The following is a 26,345-nucleotide window of genomic DNA, read 5'->3' as shown; positions in this document are numbered from 1 at the left end:
TTCTTTTCCTGTGTGTGTATGTGTGTGTGTGTCCTAGATATTTAATATATTTGATGCCAGCAACTTTAACCAGGAGGTATATCTACTGGGAAAGATCATGGGCTATGAAATTAGGTCATTATTTGATTTTGTCTCTACCCCTTAATGGATTGCATGACTTGGGGAAAATGACTTAACCTCTCTGGGTCTCATTATTCTCAGTTGTAAAGTTGAGACCGTGGATAACTTTGGGGGTTTTATGAACTGAAAGTAAGATAATGCGTTCATGTAAAATGCTTATCATAGTGCCTAGAAATTAACAAAGTAAAATAAATTCATCTGCCACTTTCTTTCCTAATCTTACAGTATGTCTGCTTTTTCCTACACAGAGGGTAAAAACACAGCCTCTGTTCAAAAAGCTATGGTGAATTACGCTCCAGAACCACAGAATTTTTTTTTTTTTTTTTAAGCTCTGCCTCCTAGACTTTATTCTGAGCTTTTTCTCTATCTCTTGGTGACTAGTTCTTATTCTGTTGCCTGCTTCCTGTTTTGTGCCTCACTACCCAGTTTCATTAAATTGATGCTTCGGTTTTTTTTTTTTTTTTTTTTTACTGGACTACCAATATGAATCATCTTTTTTTTTTTTTTTTTTTTTTAAACATCTTTATTGAAGTATAATTGCTTTACAATGGTGTGCTAGCTTCTGCTTTACAACAAAGTGAATCAGTTACACATATACATATGTTGCCATATCTCTTCCCTCTTGCATCTCCCTCCCTCCCACCCTCCCTATCCCACCCCTCTAGGTGGTCACAAAGCACCGAGCTGATCTCCCTGTGCTATGCGGCTGCTTCCCACTAGTTATCTATTTTACATTTGGTAGTGTATATATGTCCATGACACTCTCTCACCCTGTCACATCTCACCCCTCCCCCTCCCCATATCCTCAAGTCCATTCTCTAGTAGGTCTGTGTCTTTATTCCCATCTTGCCACTAGGTTCTTCATGACCTCTTTTTTTTTTTTTTTTTTTTTCCCTTAGATTCCATATATATGTGTTAGCATACTGTATTTGTTTTTCTCTTTCTGACTTACTTCACTCTGTATGACAGACTCTAACTCCATCCACCTCATTACAAACACCTCCATTTCATTTCTTTTTATGGCTGAGTAATATTCCATTGTATATATGTGCCACATCTTCTTTATCCATTCATCCGATGATGGACACCTAGGTTGCTTCCATGTCCTGGCTATTGTAAACAGAGCTGCAATGAATATTTTGGTACATGACTCTTTCTGAATTATGGTTTTCTCAGGGTATATGCCCAGTAGTGGGATTGCTGGGTCATATGGTAGTTCTATTTTTAGTTTTTTAAGGAACCTCCATACTGTTCTCCATAGTGGCTGTATCAATTTACATTCCCACCAACAGTGCAAGAGTGTTCCCTTTTCTCCACACCCTCTCCAGCATTTATTGTTTCTAGATTTTTTGATGATGGCCATTCTGACCGGTGTGAGATGATACCTCATTGTAGTTTTGATTTGCATTTCTCTAATGATTAAAGATGTTGAGCATTCTTTCATGTGTCTGTTGGCAATCTGTATCTCTTCTTTGGAGAAATGTCTATTTAGGTCTTCTGCCCATTTTTGGATTGGGTTGTTTGTTTTTTTGTTATTGAGCTGCATGAGCTGCTTGTAAATCTTGGAGATTAATCCTTTGTCCGTTGCTTCATTTGCAAATATTTTCTCCCATTCTGAGGGTTGTCTTTTGGTCTTGTTTATGGTTTCCTTTGCTGTGCAAAAGCTTTTAAGTTTCATTAGGTCCCATTTGTTTATTTGTGTTTTTATTTCCATTTCTCTAGGACCTGGGTCAAAAAGGATCTTGCTGTGACTTATGTCATACAGTGTTCTGCCTATGTTTTCCTCTAAGAGTTTGATAGTGTCTGGCCTTACACTTAGGTCTTTAATCCATTTTGAGTTTATTTTTGTGTATGGTGTTAGGGAGTGTTCTAATTTCATACTTTTACATGTACCTGTCCAATTTTCCCAGCACCATTTATTGAAGAGGCTGTCTTTTCTCCACTGTATATGCTTGCCTCCTTTATCAAAGATAAGGTGACCATATGTGCATGGGCTTATCTCTGGGCTTTCTATCCTGTTCCATTGATCTATATTTCTGTTTTTGTGCCAGTACCAAACTGTCTTGATTACTGTAGCTTTGTAATATAGTCTGAAGTCAGGGAGCCTGATTCCTCCAGCTCCATTTTTCGTTCTCAAGATTGCTTTGGCTATTCGGGGTCTTTTGTGTTTCCATACAAATTGTGAAATTTTTTGTTCTAGTTCTGTGAAAAATGCCAGTGGTAGTTTGATAGGGATTGCATTGAATCTGTAGATTGCTTTGGGTAGCAGAGTCATTTTCACAATGTTGATTCTTCCAATCCAAGAACATGGTATATCTCTCCATCTATTTGTATCATCTTTAATTTCTTTCATCAGTGTCCTATAATTTTCTGCATACAGGTCTTTTGTCTCCTTAGGTAGGTTTATTCCTAGGTATTTTATTCTTTTTGTTGCAATGGTAAACGGGAGTGTTTTCTTAATTTCACTTTCAGATTTTTCATCATTAGTATACAGGAATGCAAGAGATTTCTGTGCATTAATTTTGTATCCTGCTACTTTACCAAATTCATTGATTAGCTCTAGTAGTTTTCTGGTAGCATCTTTTGGATTCTCTATGTATAGTATCATGTCATCTGCAAACAGTGACAGCTTTACTTCTTCTTTTCCGATTTGGATTCCTTTTATTTCTTTTTCGTCTCTGATTGCTGTGGCTAACACTTCCAAAACGATGTTGAATAATAGTGGTGAGAGTGGGCAACCTTGTCTTGTTCCTGATCTTAGTGGAAATGGTTTCAGTTTTTCACCATTGAGGACAATGTTGGCTGTGGGTTTGTCATATACGGCCTTTATTATGTTGAGGAAAGTTCCCTCTATGCCTACTTTCTGCAGGACTTTTATCATAAATGGGTGTTGAATTTTGTCGAAGGCTTTCTCTGCATCTATTGAGATGATCATATGGTTTTTCTCCTTCAATTTGTTAATATGATGTATCACGTTGATTGATTTGCGTATATTGAAGAATCCTTGCATTCCTGGAATAAACCCCACTTGATCATGGTGTATGATCCTTTTAATGTGCTGTTGGATTCTGTTTGCTAGTATTTTGTTGAGGATTTTTGCATCTATGTTCATCAGTGATATTGGCCTGTAGTTTTCTTTCTTTGTGACACCTTTGCCTGGTTTTGGTATCAGGGTGATGGTGGCCTCGTAGAATGAGTTGGGGAGTGTTCCTCCCTCTGCAATATTTTGGAAGAGTTTGAGAAGGATAGGTGTTAGCTCTTCTCTAAATGTTTGATAGAATTCGCCTGTGAAGCCATCTGGTCCTGGGCTTTTGTGTGTTGGAAGATTTTTAATCACAGTTTCAATTTCAGTGCTTGTGATTGGTCTGTTCATATTTTCTATTTCTTCCTGGTTCAGTCTCGGCAGGTTGTGCATTTCTAAGAATCTGTCCATTTCTTCCAGGTTGTCCATTTTATTAGCATAGAGTTGCTTGTAGTAATCTCTTATGATCGTTTGTATTTCTGCAGTGTCAGTGGTTACTTCTCCTTTTTCATTTCTAATTCTATTAATTTGAGTCTTCTCCTTTTTTCTCTTGATGAGTCTGGCTAATGGTTTATCAATTTTGTTTATCTTCTCAAAGAACCAGCTTTTAGTTTCATTGATTTTTGCTATTGTTTCCTTCATTTCTTTTTCATTTATTTCTGATCTGATCTTTATGATTTCTTTCCTTCTGCTAGCTTTGGGGTTTTTTTGTTCTTCTTTCTCTAATTGCTTTAGGTGCAAGGTTAGGTTGTTTATTCGAGATGTTTCCTGTTTCTTGATGTAGGCTTGTATTGCTATAAACTTCCCTCTTAGAACTGCTTTTGCTGCATCCCATAGGTTTTGGGTCGTCGTGTCTCCATTGTCATTTGTTTCTAGGTATTTTTTGATTTCCCCTTTGATTTCTTCAGTGATCACTTCGTTATTAAGTAGTGTATTGTGTAGCCTCCATGTGTTTGTATTTTTTACAGATCTTTTCCTGTAATTGATATCTAGTCTCATAGCGTTGTGGTCGGAAAAGATACTTGATACGATTTCAATTTTTTTAAATTTACCAAGGCTTGATTTGTGACCCAAGATATGATCTATCCTGGAGAATGTTCCATGAGCACTTGAGAAGAATGTGTATTCTGTTGTTTTTGGGTGGAATGTCCTATAAATATCAATTAAGTCCATCTTGTTTAATGTATCATTTAAAGCTTGTGTTTCCTTATTTATTTTCATTTTGGATGATCTGTCCATTGGTGAAAGTGGGGTGTTAAAGTCCCCTACTATGATTGTGTTACTGTCGATTTCCCCTTTTATGGCTGTTAGTATTTGCCTTATGTATTGAGGTGCTCCTATGTTGGGTGCATAAATATTTACAATTGTTATACCTTCCTCTTGGATCGATCCCTTGATCATTATATAGTGTCCGTCTTTGTCTCTTGTAATTGTCTTTATTTTAAAGTCTATTTTGTCTGATATGAGAATTGCTACTCCAGCTTTCTTTTGATTTCCATTTGCATGGAATATCTTTTTCCATCCCCTCACTTTCAGTCTGTATGTGTCTCTAGGTCTGAAGTGGGTCTCTTGTAGACAGCATATATATGGGTCTTGTTTTTGTATCCATTCAGCCAGTCTGTGTCTTTTGGTGGGAGCATTTAATCCATTTACATTTAAGGTAATTATCGATATGTATGTTCCTATTCCCATTTTCTTAAATGTTTTGGGTTTGTTATTGTAGGTGTTTTCCTTCTCTTGTGTTTCTTGCCTAGAGAAGTTCCTTTAGCATTTGTTGTAAAGCTGGTTTGGTGGTGCTGAACTCTCTCAGCTTTTGCTTGTCTGTAAAGGTTTTAATTTCTCCATCAAATCTGAATGAGATCCTTGCTGGGTAGAGTAATCTTGGTTGTAGGTTTTTCTCCTTCATCACTTTAAGTATATCCTGCCACTCCCTTCTGGCTTGCAGCGTTTCTGCTGAAAGATCAGCTGTTAACCTTATGGGGATGCCCTTGTGTGTTATCTGTTGTTTTTCCCTTGCTGCTTTTAATATGTTTTCTTTATATTTAATTTTTGATAGTTTGATTAATATGTGTCTTGGTGTGTTTCTCCTTGGATTTATCCTGTATGGGACTCTCTGTGCTTCCAGGACTTGATTAACTATTTCCTTTCCCATATTAGGGAAGTTTTCAACTATAATCTCTTCAAATATTTTCTCAGTCCCTTTCTTTTTCTCTTCTTCTTCTGGGACCCCTATAATTCGAATGTTGGTGCGTTTAATGTTGTCCCAGAGGTCTCTGAGACTGTCCTCAGTTCTTTTCATTCTTTTTTCTTTATTCTGCTCTGCAGTAGTTATTTCCACCATTTTATCTTCCAGGTCACTTATCCGTTCTTCTGCCTCAGTTATTCTGCTATTGATCCCATCTAGAGTATTTTTAATTTCATTTATTGTGCTTGTCATCATTTCTTGGTTCCTCTTTAGTTCTTCTACGTCCTTGTTAAATGTTTCTTGCATTTTGTCTATTCTATTTCCAAGACTTTGGATCATCCTTACTATCATTATTCTGAATTCTTTTTCAGGTAGACTACCTATTTCCTCTTCATTTGTTAGGTCTGGTGTGTTTTGACCCTGCTCCTTCATCTGCTGTGTGTTTTTCTGTCTTCTCATTTTGCTTATCTTACTGTGTTTGGGGTCTCCTTTTCACAGGCTGCAGGTTCGTAGTTCCCGTTGTTTTTGGTATCTGTCCCCAGTGGCTAAGGTTGGTTCAGTGGGTTGTGTAGGTTTCCTGGTGGAGGGAACTAGTGCCTGTGCTCTGGTGGATGAGGCTGGATGTTGTCTTTCTGGTGGGTTCGTCCACGTCTGGTGGTGTGTTTTGGGGTGTCTGTGGCCTTATTATGATTTTAGGCAGCCTCTCTGTTAATGGATGGGGCTGTGTTCCTCTCTTGGTAGTTGTTTGGCATAGGGTGTCCAGCACTGTAGCTTGCTGGTCGTTGAGTGAAGCTGGGTCTTGATGTTGAGATGGAGATCTGTGAGAGATTTTCGCCGTTTAGTATTACGTGGAGCTGGGAGGTCTCTTGTGGACCAGTGTCCTGAAGTTGGCTCTCCCACCTCAGAGGCACAGCCCTGATGCCTGGCTGGAGCACCAAGAGCCTTTCATCCACACGGCTCAGAATAAAAGGGAGAAAAAATGGAAAGAAAGAAAAAAAAGAGGATAAAATAGAATAAAATAAAGCAATTATAATAAAAAATAAGAAAAAAAATTATTAAGAGTAAATTTATTAAGAAAAAAATTTTTTTTTAATTTTTAAAAATAGATTTATTAATTTTTTATACTAAAAATAAGAAAAAAATTATTTAGAAAAAATTTATTAAGAAAAAAATTTTTTAATTTTTTAAAATAAAAAATGTGAAAAAACTTATTAAAAATTTTTTTTAAAAATAGAAAATAAGGAAAAAATTATTAAGAAAACATTTATTAGGGAAAAAAAAAATTTTTAAGCCAAAAAAAAAAAAAAAAAAAAAAAAAAGGACGGACCTAACCCTAGGACTAACGGTGAGAGCAAAGCTATACAGACAAAATCTCACCCAGAAGCATACACATCTACACTCACAAAAAAAAAAGGAAAAGGGGAAAAGTTAATATATCCTGCTCCCAAAGTCCATCTCCTAAATTTGGGATGATTCGTTGTCTATTCAGGTATTCAACAGATGCAGGCACATCAAGTTGTTTGTGGAGCTTTAATCCGCTGCTTCTGAGGCTGCTGGGAGAGATTTCCCTTTCTCTTCTTTGTTCGTACAGCTCCCGGGGTTCAGCTTTGGATTTGGACCCGCCTCTGCATGTAGGTCCCCTGAGGGCGTCTGTTCCCCGCCCAGACAGAACGGGGTTAAAGGAGCAGCTGATTCGGGGGCTCTGGCTCAGTCAGGCCGGGGGGAGGGAGCGGTACGGAGGAGGCGGGGCGAGCCTGCGGCGGCAGAAGCCGGCGTGACATTGCAGCAGCCTGAGGCGCGCCGTGCGCTCTCCCGGGGAAGTTGTCCCCGGACTACGGGAGCCTGGCCGTGGCGGGCTGCACAGGCTCCCGGGAGGGGCGGCGCGGAGAATGACCTGTGCTCGCCCACAGGCTGTTTGGTGGCGGCAGCAGCAGCCTTAGCGTCTCATGCCCGTCTCTGGGGTCCGCGCTGATAGCCACGGCTCGCGCCCGTCTCTGGAGTTCGTTTAAGTGGCGCTCCGAATCCCCTCTCCTTGCACGCCGCGAAACAAAGAGGCAAGAAAAAGTCTCCTGCCTCTTCGGCAGCTGCAGACTTTTTCTCGTGCACCCTCCCGGCTAGTTGTGGTGCGCTAGACCCTTCAGGCTGTGTTCATGCAGCCAACCCCAGTCCTCTCCCTGGGATCCGACCGAAGCCCGCGCCTCAGCTCCCAGCCCCCGCCCGCCCCGGCGGGTGAGCAGACAAGCCTCTTGGGCTGGTGAGTGCTGCTCGGCGCCGAGCCTCTGTGCGGGAATCTCTCCGTTTTTCCCTCTGCGTCCCTGTTGCTGTGGGATCCGCGCTGATAGCCGCGGCTCGCGCCCGTCTCTGGAGCTCGTTTAGGCGGCGCTCTGAATCCCCTCTCCTTGCGCGCCGCGAAACAAAGAGGCAAGAAAAATTCTCTTGCCTCTTTGGCAGCTGCAGTCTTTTTCCCGGACTCCCTCCCGGCTAGCCCCGAAGCCCGAGCCCCAGCTCCCAGCCCCCGCCCGCCCCGGCGGGTGAGCAGACAAGCCTCTCGGGCTGGTGAGTGCTGGTCGGCACCGCTCCTCTGTGCGGGAATCTCCGCTTTGCCCTCTGCACCAATGTGGCTGCGCTCTCCTCCGTGGCTCCGAAGCTTCCCCCCTCTGCTACCCGCAGTCTCTGCCCACGAAGGGGCTTCCTAGTGTGTGGAAACCTTTCCTCCTTCACAGCTCCCTCCCACTGGTGCAGGTCCCGTCCCTATTCTTTTGTCTCTGTTATTTCTTTTTTCTTTTGCCCTACCCAAGTACATGGGGATTTTCTTGCCTTTTGGGAGGTCTGACGTCTTCTGCCAGCGTTCAGTGGGTGTTCTGTAGGAGCAGTTCCACGTGTAGATGTATTTCTCATCGATGCTTCGGTTTTAATGTCAGTTTGGTTTTACTCCTGCTTTATCCCTGGTTGTCTTTATTTAGAACTGACTCCATTCATGCTCTGTGACTTCCATGTCAGCCCCGTCATCACTGCCAGATTTGGACCCTACGACTCCAGCCTTTGGCTAGCACCATATCTCATTTTTCCAGGAAGGGAGTTTGAATGAGAGTGTTAGCCAGTGAGATGCTTTAATGTAAAGTTCATTTATAAGAAGAGAGTCTCATTGTATTGGTTTGCTTAACATGTGAGTTTTCAGGAATATTGTACTTACTTATACAATTCTCAGATCACCACCTCCATTGCCACTAGTTTTGCTTCTCTGTATTATTCATAATCTTATGAGCAGGTGCTGATTAATAGGAGAAACTTTGAGGAGGACATATTCATTTTGCCTTCTCAATAAATATTTTTTGTGCAATTTATATTATGCCAGGGGCACTGGATAGTTGTTTATTGGTTCTTAGTCCCACACTTACTCTATTTTCTTCTCTGTACTACTAAAACTAGAAGGCTGCAAAGGGCATTTCTCAGACTTCCTCACCAGCTGAGTTTTGGTTAAGTTTTGCCAATGGATGCATTGATCAAAGAATAGATGGCAGGAGGAAGAGAGATAGCATTTTGCTTTGGGCTCTGGCAGGAGCACACTAGTCATATCTGAGGAATTAAAGAAGTCCGGCGTATCTGGAGTAGGGAAAGAGTGAGGGGGAAGAGGTATGAAAAGACTTCAGACAATTAGGAGAGACCAAATCATGTATATAGGGCCATGGGGCGTGTTGATAATGGCTTTGGATTTTATTCAAAGTCTGATGGGAAGCCATTAGAAGGTTTGGAACGGAGGACGGATACAATGTTTTATGCGTTGAGAGAGCAGTTGGCAGCTTTGTTAAAAATAGTCTGTAGGGATGTACAATAGAAGCAAGAGCACATCAAGGAGATTGGTTTGAAGGTTGTGTCGGTCAGGCTGGATAGTAACACATGCAAACAGTGCTGTGGGTTGAGGCAACGCCCCATGCATCATCAATTTCATGGCACTTCCACATCAACAAGTGCTTCTAGATTGCCAAAGAAAGGAAAAAAAAGATCTAGAGAGTCAGCAATTAAGTGACTTCATCTGAAAATAAAACAAATCATATGCATATATTTCACTTGCCAAGGCAAATCACATGTCAAGCAGGTAGAGAAGAGTGTGACTTCTTTGTACCCACAAGTAATGAAGAACCAGATATTCATTAGCAAAAATAATACTTTCCACAAAGGATATTTTAGTAATCTAGAGAAAAGATAATGATAGTGGCAGTGGAATTGGTGGGAAGTGGTCAGATATGAGATGTATTCGGGATACAATTTGATAGCAGAATTGAAAGATATGATGATGAATTGGAGGTGGGATGTTAGAAAAGTAGGATAGTCAAGGATGACTAGAGTTCAAGACTGGACTAATGAATGAACAGAGGTGTCTTTTCCTGTGATGGGGAACCTTGAGGAATTGCAAGTTTGGATACGTTAAATCTGAGGTGATGATTAGGGATTCAAGTGGAGATGTCATGAGCCTAGCACTCAGGGGAGAGGATCAGCTTGAAACATATATTTGGGAGAGTCAAAGGTAGTCAACAGCAATAGAAGGCATGGAGATTGTCATACTGAGTGAAGTAAATCAGACAGAGAAAGACAAATATCATATGATACCACTTATATGTGGAATCTAAAAAAATGGTACAAATGAACTTATTTACAAAACAGAAATAGAGACACAGGTGTAAAAAACAAACTTATGGTTACCAGGGTGGGTGGGTGGGGGGAGGGATAAATTGGGAGATTGGGATTGACATAAAAACACTACTATATATAAAATAGATAACTAATAAGAACCTACTGTACAGCACAGGGAACCCTACTCAGTACTCTGTAATGACCTATATGGGAAAAGTATCTAAAAAAGAGTGGATATATGTATATGTATAACTGATTCACTTTGCTATACAGAAAAAACTAATGCAACATTGTAAATCAACTATACTCCAATAAAAATTTTAACAAAAAGACATGAGGATGCAAACTACAGGACCACACAAGTAACTGGATTTGAGATGTAAGTGAAAAGGAGATGATGTTGAAATGATAGGGTTTTTTGGTAGCCGTCAGATAAGGTGATAAAGATTTCAACTGTAACAGTGAAAAAAGTAGGAAGAGCCAATGCAGGGTTAAGAAAATGTATTCATGTTTGAACATATTCAAATGAGGCACCTCTGGATATTGAGATCATTGAGGGAGAGAGAAGAAACCAAGAGTGAAGACAGAATCTTGGAAAAAATATATACACTTAGAGAGGAAGAAGACAGTTTAGAGAAGTGTTCAGTGAGGCAGAAAAACCAGTAACAAGTTGTCATGGAAATCAAGAGAGCTGAGAGCTTCATGAAGGAGGAGGTGGTTAACTGTCAATGCAGCCATGTTTGAAATATATGGCAAAAATATAGAGTTTGGATTATCTGATAACTCACGGGTTTGAATTATCTATACTTCCTCGTCCCCAACTCAGCTGACTTATTCAATAGCGAGTCCAGATGATTTCTCTGAAGATTTCTATGATCCTAGAATTGCTCAGTTATTTAGAGATTGAGAAGGAAAAGAACAGGAAGAGTTGAGTTTTTGCTGTTATGGAAAAAAATCCTTTTAGTGTACAATAATAATAATAAAATAATAATAATAATTATAGCTAATATTTATTGAGCTCTTATATGCCAGGCTCTATTCTATTGTATGTGTTATCCCATTTAACATTCACACCAATCTCTGAGTTAAAAAAAACTCTTGATCATACATGCTCCTTTAGCTACTTTTCCTTTTTCCTTCTTTCCTTTGGAGCAAAATTTCTTTAAAAGATTGGCTAAGAGCTACTCTCTCTCTTGTTCCTCCTTTTTCATTCTCTCTTAAACCCACTCCAGTAGGGCTTTAATCCCCACCATTTTACCAAAACTTCTCTTGTTAGTCAACAGTCATCTTCTTGTTACCAAGTTCAGTGGTCACTTTCCATTACTCATCTATTGATAGCATTTGGAACATTTTCTTCCCCAATCCTCTGGAACTCTCTTAGTGAGCCTCCTCTTCACTAGCCATTTCTGATCTTCTCTAACTTCAGTTGTTGGAATGCCTTAGAGCTCAGTTCTTAGACCCGTTAACTATCAACACTGACTACTCAGAGGATGTTATTCAGTGTCATGAGCTCAGATAATAGCTATACCCTGATGAATTCCAAATTTACGTCTCCTTCACGTACCAAACTTCAGACTCTTGTAGGCAACTATCTACCAATGGGTATCTTTAATATATCATGTCCTTAACCTCCCTTCACAACCAAAAATGCTCCACCTCTAATCTTCACCATCTCAACAGATGGTAATTTCTTCCCTCCAGATGCTGAGACAAAATACCTTCTCTTTCTCTCCTACTCCTAACAGTCAATATATTAGTAATTTCTTTTAGGTCTACTTTCTAATTATATCTGGACTCTGATAATTTCTCACCATGTCCACTAGGTTACTGAATTAGTTGGAGCTACAATTATTTCATTTCTTAGCCGCCCTTCTGTTTCCACTCTTTCTCTCCTGCAGTCTTTTTCAACACACCAGACACTACTGCTTTATAAAACATAAACAAGTTTATGTCGTTGCTCTGGACAAAATCCTCCAGTGGCTTCTCATCTAATGTAAGGTAATAAAGTCCTTACCTTCACTCAATGTCCTGGATGATTTGCTACCTTTCCACCTGTTGCCTCTTACCTCTTGAAATTCACCTTCTGCCACTTTCCCTGTTTCTCTTTGCTGAATCCTTATTGGATTCTCTGCTACTATTTGTACACACTACACATGTTCTTGGTTCAGGTCTTTCCAATTCCTATTCTTTTGCCTAGAGTGATTTTTTTCCCAGAATATCTACATGGCTTGCTCTCTGACTTCCTTTAGATACCATCTTCTTAGTGAGGTTTTCCCTGACCACTTTTTATTACACATTGAGAGCCTCACCTTCCTCCAGTTCATATAACCCCTTGACATATTATATCTTTGCTTATTTATTATCTCCTCCTTCATGTGAGTTTCATGAAGTCAGAAATTATGTTTTGTTACCGCTACATCACTGAGGCCTACAGCAGTCCATGGTAACTATGAGGTAGGGCTAATATCATCCTCATTTACTGATTAGGTTCAGAGATGTTAAGGGCCTCACTAAATTTGTAAGTGGTGGAGCTGGAACTCAAGTCCAGAAAGTTTGAGTTCAGTGCCCATACTTACTTTAAGTATATTAAATATTAACAGACACTTCCAACCTTCTACCCAGCTTTCCGAATCTGCCCACTGAAGTTTTAGTAATTTCTATTACCCTTCCCTTCTCCCCATGACATTCACTTTAGCCAGATTTTATCTATGCAAATGCATTCATGGCAGCAAGAGGCACAATGAAATGGTCTCCTGTCTCCAGAAGCTATTCCAGGCATCTCTGAGCAGTATTCCACTGGCTATAGGGAAGGCTTTGCTACCAACACTAATGATTAAGAGTTGGAAATTTTCCAATAGGCCACAGGGCAGATAACCTTATCAGTTTGGTTCATAAAAATGAGGAGTAATTAGATAATTGGAAACAACTATGATGTATAATAGCATTTGAGACCTCAAGAGAAATAAATAGAATAATGTGTATAAAAACTGAGAAAAGTGATAAAAACCATCTTGGCATGCTAGTTATGATGATTCCAGGAGGAACAAAAAGAACTAGAAATAGACACAATTATCTTTTAATTTTAACCATAAATTTGTTTAATCAGATTTTTTTTAACCAAAATCATCTTAAGAGGCAGGCATTCATCAGATACTTTCCCACTTAATATTTTTTTTGTGTATCAGCTTTCTTGAGAAAATGCCAATATAATGTACTTAATAAAAAAGTAAACGCCATCTTTTCGTGTACGTACACAGATAACAAAAGTAAGCATATCCAAGTCACTATATATCCAAGAATCAATATTTTTCCAGAGGAAAGAAAATCACTTAAATTTATGTCCCTGTTTCACAATTAAAACTAAGCTGTATTTGAATTGCACACTTAGAAAATTCTGAGTTACCTTTTCTGTGGCAATAGAGTGAACTAAAACTCCATTCCATTGGATTTTATATAAATTCCATTAGTTAATAACAAGATTAGCACAATATTAACGAATATGAACCAAAAAATCTATACCTCTCACTGCCACCTTTCCCTTCTGTCTCGCACTTTAACAAGTATTTTCAAAGTGCCCACGATTAAAAAACAAAAAAAACTATCACTATCATTCTAATGTACGTATTCAGCTATAAATAATCTTTGAAAAATTGCTTGGCTAGCCAAAAGGAAATAGAAAGGAAAATACTTTTTCTAATACATTTATTGTATTCTTTGCATACGGCAATTTTTATTCCTTAGAATATAAAATAATGGAAAAAGATCAGTCAGAAAGTGAATCCAGCTTACAGAATAGAGGGAAAACACTTCAAATAGATTTATCAGAAATGCAATCAAAATATACTATTACCATTAAAATTGAGATGAAATTATCCTTAAAAACTATTTATATTTTCACTAGTTAACATATTTTAAATTTATTTATTTGTAAATCCAGAGCTATCACTGAAAAAAATTCCAACTATTTATTTACAAAGGAATTCCTGAGGATGAGGAGAATGTCCAGGTCTTCTTTTTCCTATGTATGTGCATACGTAAAGAGGCAGAGATAATCTTCTCTAAGAACAAGAAAGGTTAGTCTTGAATATTATTGAACCATTTACTGTGTTCTGAGGCTGCAATATCATTTAGAGAATTATTCCCATTTGGAACAATGTAATTGCTCAGTTGGGGTACTGTGGTCAGCCAGGGGATATAAAATGTCTGAATACTTGTACTTTTTAAAATATTTCTATCTTGTTCATTGAAATCTGCATTCATTAGAAGGTTAGTCAGAAAATACATACTACCTGCTGCTTAAGAAGCATAAATAGCCTTGTCATGCTATTCTATGACAAATAGATAAGCAAAAAAAAAAGACAAAGTAGACCAATTATGAAAAGCAGATTAAATAAATATATAACATAAAGGAAATTCAAATCATCCATAGAAAGTGAAATGTGAATATTCTTTTTACCATAGTTTTTAAGAGGAAGAGGGAAGACTTTTTCATATTCAAACACAAATACTAGGCAAATCTAAAATATTCCACAAGAGGAAAACTCTTTTACTATTTGCAACATCATGGTTAGAAAAATAAAACAGATTTTTACAAAACTATTAAGTGTTTTTTGGCTAAGCAATACAAATATAATTTACTTCTGAGCAAGTGCAAATCTGAACAGTATTACTGAATAACATAAATTTCTTTTCAGTTAATATGCTATAACTATTTTTAAGGCTGTGTTAAAGAACAGCAAGTTGAGTTGAAATTATATTTCTAGTGGCCTTAAATCATTTTGGGGGAACAATGTGGAAATTAATCAGCTAAACAATATCCTTCTTGCGCCTTATAAAAACTCTTGGCTCTTACAAAGTAATTTAATAATAACTCAGCTTGTACACATTATGAAGTTTTCATAGCATTGCTTCCATTTGATCTATGAGCCACTGTGAGTTGCTTCAAGTAAGAAAGCACAGCAAGACACCTTCTGGGTAAGTCACAGAAACAGAACCACAGATCTGCCTTTGTTACTTAGGGGCAGTACCCTGGAAAGATTTTCCCAAGGCAAGCTAGAGCTGGAAGCATTATTACCCAAGTGAATCTAGGAGCACATCAAATGTCATCAGTTGTAGATAGGAGGGGCAAGAACCCTCAGGTCAAAGGAGGAATGGGTTGGCAAGGCCGTGGGTTTTAATGCCAGAACATTCTGAATGTTAAGTATGGGTTCACTTCTCACAAGCTAGGTGATCTTCTAGCCTCCAGCCCTCAGTTTTCTTCTCTGTAAAATGAGCTTAAAATTATACTCAAGTTTCAGAATTGTTGAATGGATTATATGAGATAATATGTGTTGCCTGGCATAAAGAAAACACTGGTTGCATACTTGTGGCGGTGGGTATTATTACATCATCATTTTAAGCACCATCGTCATCAGCAACATCATCATTATCAGAGAATGAAAAAAGAGGCCAAGAAGCAGAGAATTTGTGAGGAATGAGATGTAGCAGTGACAAATAGGGCAGTTTAGAAAACTCAGTTGGTGAGCTCTGGGCATGAAGCAGATGCTTCTATCATGCAGACCTCAGAATGTGTTGGCAGGGCAGGACGGTTCCTTAAAGGTACTGCTGAAAGCTAAAAATGAATCAGTAGGAACACACATAGCCTACTGTCATCCAGACTACCTAGCTAAATGTGGTCATTAAATACAAACCCTTTTGGGTCATGTGCTCACTATTCTGTGTCAGAAAAGCTTGTGTGATTTAATACTAGCCAAAAATATGGCATCATCAAAACACTGCATTAAATTGGAAGGCATGGGAAAGAATGATGGAGAGAGAGCAGCAGTTCGCCTTGTTTCAAGCTCTGTAGCAATCTAGGCTACATTCTTCCTTTGCAGTTGTACTAAAACAGCTTCTCCAAGAAGTAGGGACTAAGAAGACCCCTCATTAATATGCTCAGAAGATCAACTAAGAGGACCCCACATTAATATGCTCAGAAATGTAGCAAGTGTGAACTAAAGCCATATGGGTTGACATAAAACTTTCCTAAAACGTAGGACGTCAGGAGTGAGATAGGCAGCAGCAGGTTAACTAAACTGTGCTCACTCGAGAGGCTGTAAGGGGACACTACTAGTAGGGTGGTCGAGAAAATTGTCCTAAAGGACCTCCCTGTATAACTCCTGGCAATATGGCACGGCTATTACATGCTAGTGGCCAAGCAGCAGGGAGCAGAGTGGTCTTTTTAGAAAGTAAATTAGATCACGTCATTTTCTGCTCAAAAGCTTTCAAGGGTTTCCCCTTTCACTTACAGATAAAAGGCTACTCCTTACAATGGCCTGAATGGTCTTTTTTTTAAAGAATCTTTTTTTTATTTTTTATTTTTTTATAATGATAATCATGCTTCACAAAGTGAGACTAATTAGAAAACCTTAAAATATGATTCAACTTGCACATGGTTATTCAAGGAACACAGTGAATATGCTGTGTCAAGTACACTTACTAATGGATTGCAGGAGTTTTATTTTTATTTTTAATTTTTTTGGTTATTTCATTAAAAAAAATTTTATTGGAGTATAGCTGATTTACAATATCGTGTTAGTTTCAGGTGTACAGCATAGTGATTCAGTTATACATATACATATATTCATTCTTTCTCGGATTCTTTTCCCATATAGGTTATTGCAGAATATTGATTAGACTGATCTGGTTTACCTTTTTGACCTTGTCTCTTACAGATTTTTTCATGGCTGGTTCCTCTTCAATCTTTGGTCTCATCTCAAATTCCAACTTTTTGAGAAATTCTCAACCTGCCACCCACTCTTAATCACTTTGATTGGCCAGCAGTAAACATGCCATACTGGTTGTTAAATATTTTGAATATCACACTTACTCTATTATATATATCAAAAAAGTACTTCTATGAGTACTCAGGTAACAGAGTTGTTGAATAGATTGCATGAGACAATATATCCTAAGCAACTATCACTAATGGCTGGCATAGAGGAAACACTGATGCATATTTGTGGTGGTTATTATTATTATTATATTATAATGTTATATTTTAATTATATAATTGTATAATTATCAGTATTATAAACATGATCTGTCAGGCCTCAGAACATAGGCACTTGGTGAGATAGTCTTTTCCTTGTACCACCCTAATCAGAGAGTGGAGACACTGTCTTCCTTCTTCCTTGGTGGCACTTAGAGACAGGGCATACTCATGCTTGTCTCTTTCTTACATCTCACTTTCCTTCTTCTCTCTTCAATGCCCCAGGGCAAGAAGAGAACTTTTTTTACTTCCCCAGTATTATGTAATCTCTATGTCATAAAAGTAACAAGGCTTTACTTTTTTTTTTTAATTGGAGTAAAATTGCTTTACAATGTTGTGTTAGTTTCTGCTGTCCAATGAAGTGAATCAGCTATATGTATACCTATATCCCCTCCCTCTTGGACCTCCCTCCCACCCTCCCATCCCACCCATCTAGGTCGTCACAGAGTACTGTGCTGAGCTCCCTGTGCTGTACAGCAGGTTCCCACTAGCGATCTATTTTACACATGGTAGTGTATTTATGTCAAACCAAATCTCCCAACTTGCCCCACCCACCCCTTCCCCCGCTGTGTCCACATGTCCATTGTCTACATCTGTGTCTCATTTCTGCCTTGCAAACCAATTAATCTGTACCATTTTTCTAGATTCCACATATATGCGTTAATATACAGTATTTGTTTTTCTCTTTCTGGCTTACTTCACTCTGTATGACAGACTCTAGGTCCACCACCAACTCTACAAATGACCCAATTTTGTTTCTTTTTATGGCTGAGTAATATTCCATTGTATATATGTACCACATCTTCTTTATCCATTCATCTGTCGTTGGACATTTAGGTTGTTTCCATGTCCTGGCCATTGTAAATAGTGCTACAATGAATATTGGGGTACATGTGTCCTTTTGAATTATGGTTTTCTCAGGGTATATGCCCAGTAGTGGGATTGCTGGGTCATACGGTACTTCTATTTTTAGTTTTTTAAGGAACCTCCATACTGTTCTCCATAGTGGCTGTATCAATTTACATTCCCACAAACAGTGCAAGAGGGTTCCCTCATCTCCACACCCTCTCCAGAATTTATTGTTTGTAGATTTTTTTGATGATGGCCATTCTGACTGGTGTGAGGTGATACCTCATTGTAGTTTTGATTTGCATTTATCTAATAATTAGTGATGTTGCACAGCTTTTCATGTGCCTCTTGGCCATCTGTATGTCTTCTTTGGTGAAAAGACTATTTAGGTCTTCTGCCCATTTTTTAATTGGGTTGTTTGTTTTTTGACATTGAGCTCCATGAGCTGTTTGTATATTTAGGAGATTAATCCTTTGTCCGTTGTTTCATTTGCAAATATTTTTCTCCCATTCTGAGGGTTGTCTTTTCGTGTTGTTTAAGGTTTCCTTTGCTGTGCAAAAGCTTTTAAGTTTCACTAGGTCCCATTTGTTTATTTTTGTTTTTATTTTCATTACTCTAGGAGGTGGGTCAAAAAAGATCTTGCTGTGGTTTATGCCAAAGAGTGTTTTTCCTATGTTTTCCTCTAAGAGTATTATAGTGTCCATTCTTACATTTAGGTCTTTAATCCATTTTGATTTTATTTTTGTGTATGGTGTTAGGTAGTGTTCTAATTTCATTCTTTTACATGTAGCTGTCCAGTTTTCCCACCACCACTTATTGAAGGGACTGTCTTTTCTCCATTGTATGTTCTTGCCTCCTTTGTCATACATTAAGTGACCATATGTGTGTGGGTTTATCTTTGGGCTTTCTATCTTGTTCCATTGATCTATATTTCTGTTTTTGTGCCAGTACCATACTGTGTTGATTACTGTAGCTTTGTAGTATAGTTTGAGGTTGGGGAGCCTGATTCCTCCAGCTCCGTTTTTCTTTCTCAAGATTGCTTTGGCTATTCGGGGTCTTTTGTGTTTCCATACAAATTGTAAAATTTTTTGTTCTAGTTCTGTGAAGAATGCCATTGGTAGTTTGATAGGGATTGCATTGAATCTGTAGATTGCTTTGGGTAGTATAGTCATTTTCACAATATTGATTCTTCCAATCCAAGAACATGGTATATCTCTCCATCTGTTTATGTCATCTTTGATTTCTTTCATCAGTGTTTTATAGTTTTCTGAGTACAGGTCTTTTGGCTCCTTAGGTAGGTTTATTCCTAGGTATTTTATTCTTTTTGTTGCGATGGTAATGGGATTGTTTCCTTAAATTCTCTTTCTGATTTTTCGTTGTTAGTGTACAGAAATGCCAGAGATTTCTGTGCATTAATTTTGTATTCTGCAACCTTACCAGATTCATTGATTAGTTCTAGTAGTTTTCTAGTGGTATCTTTAGGATTTTCTATGCATAGTGTCATATCATCTGCAAACAGTGACAGTTTTGCTTCTTCTTTTCCAGTTTGGATTCTTTTTATTTCTTTTTCTTCTCTGATTGCCATGGCTAGGACTTCCAAAACTATGTTGAGTAAGAGTGGTGAGAGTGGACATCCTTGTTGTTCCTGATCTTAGTAGAAATGCTTTCAGTTTTTCACCATTGAGTATCATGTTTGCTGTGGATTTGTTATATATGGCCTTTATTATACTGAGGTAGGTTCCCTCTATGCCCATTTTCTGGAGAGTTTTTATCATAAATGGGTGTTGAATTTTGTCAAAAGCTTTTTCTGCATCTATTGAGATGATCATATGGTTTTTATTCCTTAATTCATTAATATGGTATATCACATTGATTGATTTGCTTACATTGAAGAATCCTTGCATTCCTGGGATATACCCCATTTGATCATGGTGTATGATCCTGTTAATTTGCTGTTGGATTCTGTTTGCTAGTATTTTGTTCAGGACTTTTGTATCTATGTTCATCAGTGATATTAGTCTGTAATTTTCTTTTTTGGTGTGATATCTTTGTCTGGTTTTGGTATTAGGGTGATGGTGGTTTCGTAGAACGAATTTGGGAGTGTTCCTCCTCCCTCTGCAATTTTTTGGAAGAGTTTGAGAAGGATAGGTGTTAGCTCTTCTCTAAATGTTTGCAAGAACTCACCTGTGAAGCCATCTTTCCTGGACTTTTGTTTGTTGGAAGATTTTTAATCACAGTTTCAATTTCATTACTTGTGATAGGTCTGTTTATATTTTCTAATTCTTCCTGGTTCAGTCTTGGAAAATTGTACCTTTCCAAGAATTTGTCCATTTCTTCCAGGTTATCCATTTTATTGGCATATAGTTGTTTGTAGTAGTCTCTTATAATCCTCTGTATTTCTGTGGTGTCAGTTGTGATTTCTCCTTTATCATTTCTAATTTTATTGATTTGCATCCTCTCCCTTTTTTTCTTGATGAGTATGGCTAAAGGTTTATCAATTTTGTTTATCTTCTCAAATAACTCACTTTTAGTTTTATTGATCTTTGCTATTATTTTCTTCATTTCTATTTCATTTCTTTCTGTTCTGATCTTTATGATTTCTTTCCTTCTACTGACTTTGGGTTTTCTTTGCTCTTCTTTCTCTAGTTGCTTTAGGTGTAAGGTTAGATTGTTTATTTGAGATTTTTCTTTTTTCTTGAGGTGAGATTGAATTGCTATAAACTTCCCTCTTAGAACTGCTTTTGCTGTGTCCCATAGGTTTTGGGTCATTGTGTTTTCATTGTCATTTGGGTCATTGTGTTTTCATTGTTTCTATGTATTTTTTAAATTTCTTCTTTGATTTCTTCAGTGATCTCTTGGTTATTTAGTAGCGCACTGTTTAGCCTCCACGTATTTGTGTTTTTTAAGGGTATTTTTCCTGTAATTGATTTCCAATCTCATAGCACAGTGGTCAGAGAAGATGCTTGATATGATTTCAATTTTCTTAAATTTTCTGAGGCTTGATTTGTGACCCAAGATATGATCTATCCTGGAGAATGTTCAGTGTGCACTTGAGAAGAAAGTGTATTCTGTCACTTTCAGGTGGACTGTCCTATAAATATCAATTAAATCTATCTGATCTATTGTGTCATTTAAAGCTTGTGTTTCCTTATTTATTTTCTGTTTGGATGATCTGTCCATTGGTATAAGTGGGGTGTTAAAGTCACCTACTATTATTATGTTATTGTCGATTTCCTCTTTTATGGTTGTTAGCATTTGCCTTATGTATTGAGGTGCTCCTATGTTGGGTGCATATATATTTATAATTGTTATATCTTCTTCTTGGATTGATCCCTTGATCATTAGGTAGTGTCCTTCCTTATCTCTCGTAACAATCTTTATTTTAAAGACTATTTTATCTGATATGAGTATTGCTAATCCAGCTTTCTTTTGATTTCCATTTGCATGGAATATCTTTTTCTTTCCTTTCACTTTCAGTCTGTATGTGTCCCTAGGTCTGAAGTGGGTCTCTTCTAGACAGCATATATATGGGTCTTGTTTTGTATCCATTCAGCCAGTCTGTGTCTTTTGTTTGGAGAATTTAATCTATTTACATTCAAGGTTATTATCAGTATGTATGTTTCTCTTACCATTTTCTTAATTATTTTGGGTTTGCTTTTGTGGCTCTTTTTCTTCTCTTGTGTTTCCCACCTAGAGAAGTTCCTTCAGCATTTGTTGTAAAGCTGGTTTGGTGGTGCTGAATTCTCTTAGCTTTTGCTTGTCTGAAAACCTTTTGATTTCTCTGTCGAATCTGAATGAGATCCTTTCTGGGTAGAGTAATCTTGGTTGAAGGTTTTTCTCTTTCATCACTTTAAGTATATCCTACCACTCCCTACTGGCCTGCATAGTTTCTGCTGAAAAAGCAGCTGGTAACCTTATGGGGACTCCTTTGTATGTTAGTTTTTGCTTTTCCTTTGCTGCTTTTAATATTTTTTCTTTGAATTTAATTTTTGTTAGTTTGATTAATATATGTCTTGGTGTATTTCTCCTAGGTTTTATGCTGTTTGGGACTCTCTGTGTTTCCTGGACTTGGGTGACTATTTCCTTTCCCATGTTAGGGAAGTTTCCCACTATAATCTCTTCAAATATTTTCTCCAACCCTTTCTTTTTCTCTTCTTCTGAGACGCCTATAATTCAAATGTTGGTGTGTTTAGTGTTGTCCCAGAGGTCTCTGAGATTGTCTTCAATTCTTTTCATTCTTTTTACTTTATTCTGCTCCTCAGCAGTTATTTCCAGCATTCTGTCTTCCAGCTCACTTATTCGTTCTTCTGACTCAGTTATTCTGTTATTGATTCCTTCTAGTGTATTTTTCACTTCAGTTATTGTGTTGTTCATCTCTGTTTGTTTGTTCTTTAGTTCTTCTAGATCTTTGTTCAATATTTCTTGTATTTTCTCAATCTGTGCTTCCATTCTATTTCCAAGATTCTGGATCATCTTCACTATCATTACTCTGAATTCTTTTTCAGGTAAGTTGCCTATTTCCCTTTCATTTATTTGGTCTTTATGTTTTTACCTTGCTCCTTCATCTGTGACATATTTTTTTGTCATCTCATTTTTTTTTTTTTGATGGGTGGGATTGTGTTCCTGTCTTACTGGTTGTTTGGCCTGAGGCTTCCAGCACTGGATTTTGTAGGCTGTTGGGTAGATCTGGGTCTTGGTGTTGAGACGAGGACCTCCGGGAGGCCTCATTCTGATGAATATTCCCTGGGTTCTGAGGTTCTCTGTTAGTCCAGTGGTTCAGAACTGGAGCTCCCACTGCAGGAGCTCTGGCCCAACCCCCGGCTTGTGAACCCAGATCCCGCAAACCGTGCAGGGTGGCCAAAAAAAAAAAAAGGAAAAAAGAAAAGAAAAAGAAAAAAAGGAGCAGAACAATAACAAAGTGTAAAAAATAAAATAAGATTAGAAAACTAACAGATATGTTTGAAAGAATAAAAAAATAAAAATACAGATGAAGCAACAACTGGAAGGTAAAACAGAACCACAATAGTGAAAAATAGGGGAAAAAAGAAAAAAAGCCAGAAAAGGCTTTGGCTGTGGGGGGCGAGGCTTAGGCAGGGGGGTTTAGGCAGTGGGCAGGGCCTATACTTAGGATGCACAGGGCTGGAAAAGGCTCAGGGTGTGTACGGGGTGGGGCTTAGACTCAACAGGAGGGGCCCAGGAGTGCCTCTGGCCTTGGAGGTTGGAGGACCAGGTCTAGGACCCCAGCAGGCTCACTGGACCCAAGTAGGCAGGGGAAACACTAGATGTGCTCCCCCTGATCCTCTGATCCAGAGGACCCCTCACCATTGGCCTCTCTTCTTCTCCCCCTGCTCCTATGCCCCTAGAAACCACATGGCTGGAGGGGGTCCCTGAAGGCAGGGGACCAGATCCGGAAGCCCAACAGGCTTCCCAGGGCTGAGTGGGTGGGGATAACACCCTCCATGCCTCCCCTGATCCTCCGATCCCTAAGCATCCAGGCCCCTTCCCATCCACCTCTCCTCCTCTTTCCCCCTCCTCCTTCCCTCTTATGCCCCTAGGACCAATGTGGCCTGGAAGGGGCCTTGGAGGGTGGAGGACCCAGCCTGGGAGCCCCTCAGGTTTCCCAGGGCCCAATTGGTCAGTGGAAATGCTAAGCGTGCTCCCCCCTAATCCTCTGAGCCCCTGATCGTCTCCCCAGGGGTGGGAATCCCTCCCTCCTCCCAGCCACCGCTCAGGGGCACAAGTCCTGTCCAGCCTCCACTTCTCCTCCCACCTCACTCCCCCTACGTCCTACCCAGTCACTCGGGGGTTCCTCCCATCTCCTTGGGCATTGAGGTTCTCCACCAGCACCCAGCAGGTACCCTAGTTGTGGGGAGACCAAACTCTACCTCTTCCCATGCCACCATCTTCCACTTCAACAAGGCTTTTCAAGGTAGATGGATGATCATTTCTAAGCTAAAGGAGAACTCTATATTCTATGTCTTCCAGTCTCTGTTTCAATGAGATACAGAGGGAGCAAAGCAATCTTGCAAATACTCTCTCAAGAATGTACGTTGGCTGGAAACATAATGTTTCACGGCTTAATATTGATAGTGGAAAACCATTGTCTCAATAGCCCCAAGATGCATATCTGAAGCCAAACTTTACACTGGTTTTTCACCAAGAATCTTTTATTTCAAATCCCAAACTTTTTACTTCTCTCTAAAGCACTGCTCATCTGCCATGTCCCAGGTGGATGGATGCTTCGAGCAGACCAATTAAAGTCTTGTGCTCAAAAAGGAAAAAGAGACAACTCATGAATACAATTCAAAATATGATTCCTATTACAAAGGTCTTCATATTCTTATGAATAGAATATTTCCAAGAAAAGCTATCTTTATTCTTGCAAACAGGGCGCCCAACTATCCTGGTTTGCCTGAGACTCAGGGTTTTCTAGAGTTGTGAGACTTTCAGTGCCACTACTGGCACAGTCCTGGGTAAACTGAGGCAATTGTTCACCCTGCCTGCAAATCTTAGCAACTCTGAGCATGACTTTATTGTGCTAATATGCTGAAAAAGTCTGTGCTTTTACTTGGCTTGCAAAAAAATCTTCTGTTCCTACAAGAGGTGAGAGATTAAAGGAGAAGAAATAAGTGAGGGTGGCAGGGTCTTGCCATAGTTAATTTGCTTCTTAGTGGTAAACATTTTAATGACCCGTCTTCCAGCCAATGCCACAAAGGCTAATTTCTGTCAAGTTATGAGATGCACACCATCCTTTATTCAGCCAGTAAATTGCTTTGTTTTGTCCACTAAGCTGCTAGTTTTGGTTCTCAAATTCATTTTAAAACAGTTGCTCTATACTCATTTAGTCAACACATACCTCCTATTGTGATTTACTTATAAAATATATACTATTACTATGGATTTATATATTGTAGTAATGTTTGCATTTTACAATTGTTCTAATAAGTTTTGTATTCCTTTCATGATGGTTGGTTTATGGTCTTCATTGCCTGAACAACAATAGATAAATTTAGAAGGCAATCCAATTGTTTAAACTTAGCTATTTATGTTCTCCTTAATATTGCAACTGAGTATATCTTTCTTTAAAGAGTGACTATAATGCTACTACCTAATAACTATTTTGTATAAATATAATTATTTTAATATTTAGTCATATGCTTCAGTCTTTTTCTCTTTCTCTCTCTCTCATTCTCTTTTTTTCTTCTTTTTACCTGGAACCAGTGTTGATGGATAGCTCAACCAGTGTCAAAATAACCTAGACACCATATAAAAGCTTCAATTCCCTACACTCCACGTAAGACCTAAGGAACCAGAATCTCTGAGGCACAGGGCAGTTTTAATAAGCCCCTTATACACCTTAATGTTTGAGAACCACTGGACTACTTATTTGAATAACTAGTAATAACTACGGCCCCACCCTACACCTGGCAGCAGTCACCCTAACTGCAGCCACAGTGTCTTGGTGTGTGTTAGGTTAATGAGATATGCTCTCTGATACATAGTTTATGCTTTTACTATATGGAAGTAAAACCTAGCCTGTACAGTCAATGAGAGCGGCATATGTAGAACACACAGTATTTCCACAGGCTAAAGAGTCAAGTGTTCAGAAAAGTAATTTTATTTTCTCCTACCTGAACTTAATTTCTATCTTGATCACCAATTCTATCCAGGATCAGAATCTGCAATCCATTCATTCTAGGGAAATTTAGATATTTTGCAATCATTTAGAGTTTAAAGTCAAATATAGAATGATTTCTCCTTACTTTCCTTATCCCTGAAGTTGATTTTAAGATTAAGGGCTTATGAAAAAATCTGTATTATTGGTGCGGAGAGAACTCCACTTCTTGGTCTTGATCTGCCCTGTGTTGGTATCCAAGGAAACACACAATTGTTTGGCTTCCACATCCACTGGCATTTGTTTCAATGGCCTCTTGCCACTCAGTACAGGCTACTATTTGAGAATGCGTGTCTCCATTGAATTAAAGATTAATTTTATGTGATTCTTCTGCCTTCAGCTAAGGCTTGATTGTTTTTCTGAACCTTCCTGAGACTGAAGTAGACTGGGTCCCCATTAGATATTCTCTGCCACTGAAATCCCAGGCAGTCACCCTGATTCAATTGGCACCTACATCATTGTGACCCAGGGCATATCTGCAGACCTGTCAGAGCTCATCCAGAAAGTGGGCCTCAAATATCCTCAACTTTTGTTTTCTCAAATATAAAGGGGCATGTCTTACCTCAGTTTCAGTGCTTCCATATCAACTGCTAAGCATTCAAGCTTCAGCTTTCTTTCCTTCCGATTCTCTTTTTTTCTCCCCAGCTCAGAGACATAGGATTGAAGTGAGTGGTGGGGAGAGTGCCAGAGAAAAATTGGGGTGGGTTTTGTTTTGTTTTGTTCTCCAACTTCCACCTAGATTGGGAGATTTTAAAGCCTAAAAGGCAATCATTGACCATTAGTTCTTCGCATCTTCTAACGATAACCTCCGCCTGGAGCAAGAGTGGTCTCA

The sequence above is a fragment of the Eubalaena glacialis genome, chromosome 11 (assembly GCF_028564815.1).
Source record: "Eubalaena glacialis isolate mEubGla1 chromosome 11, mEubGla1.1.hap2.+ XY, whole genome shotgun sequence".
Classification (NCBI taxonomy): domain Eukaryota; kingdom Metazoa; phylum Chordata; class Mammalia; order Artiodactyla; family Balaenidae; genus Eubalaena; species Eubalaena glacialis.
Note: the sequence above shows the minus strand (reverse complement) of the source record.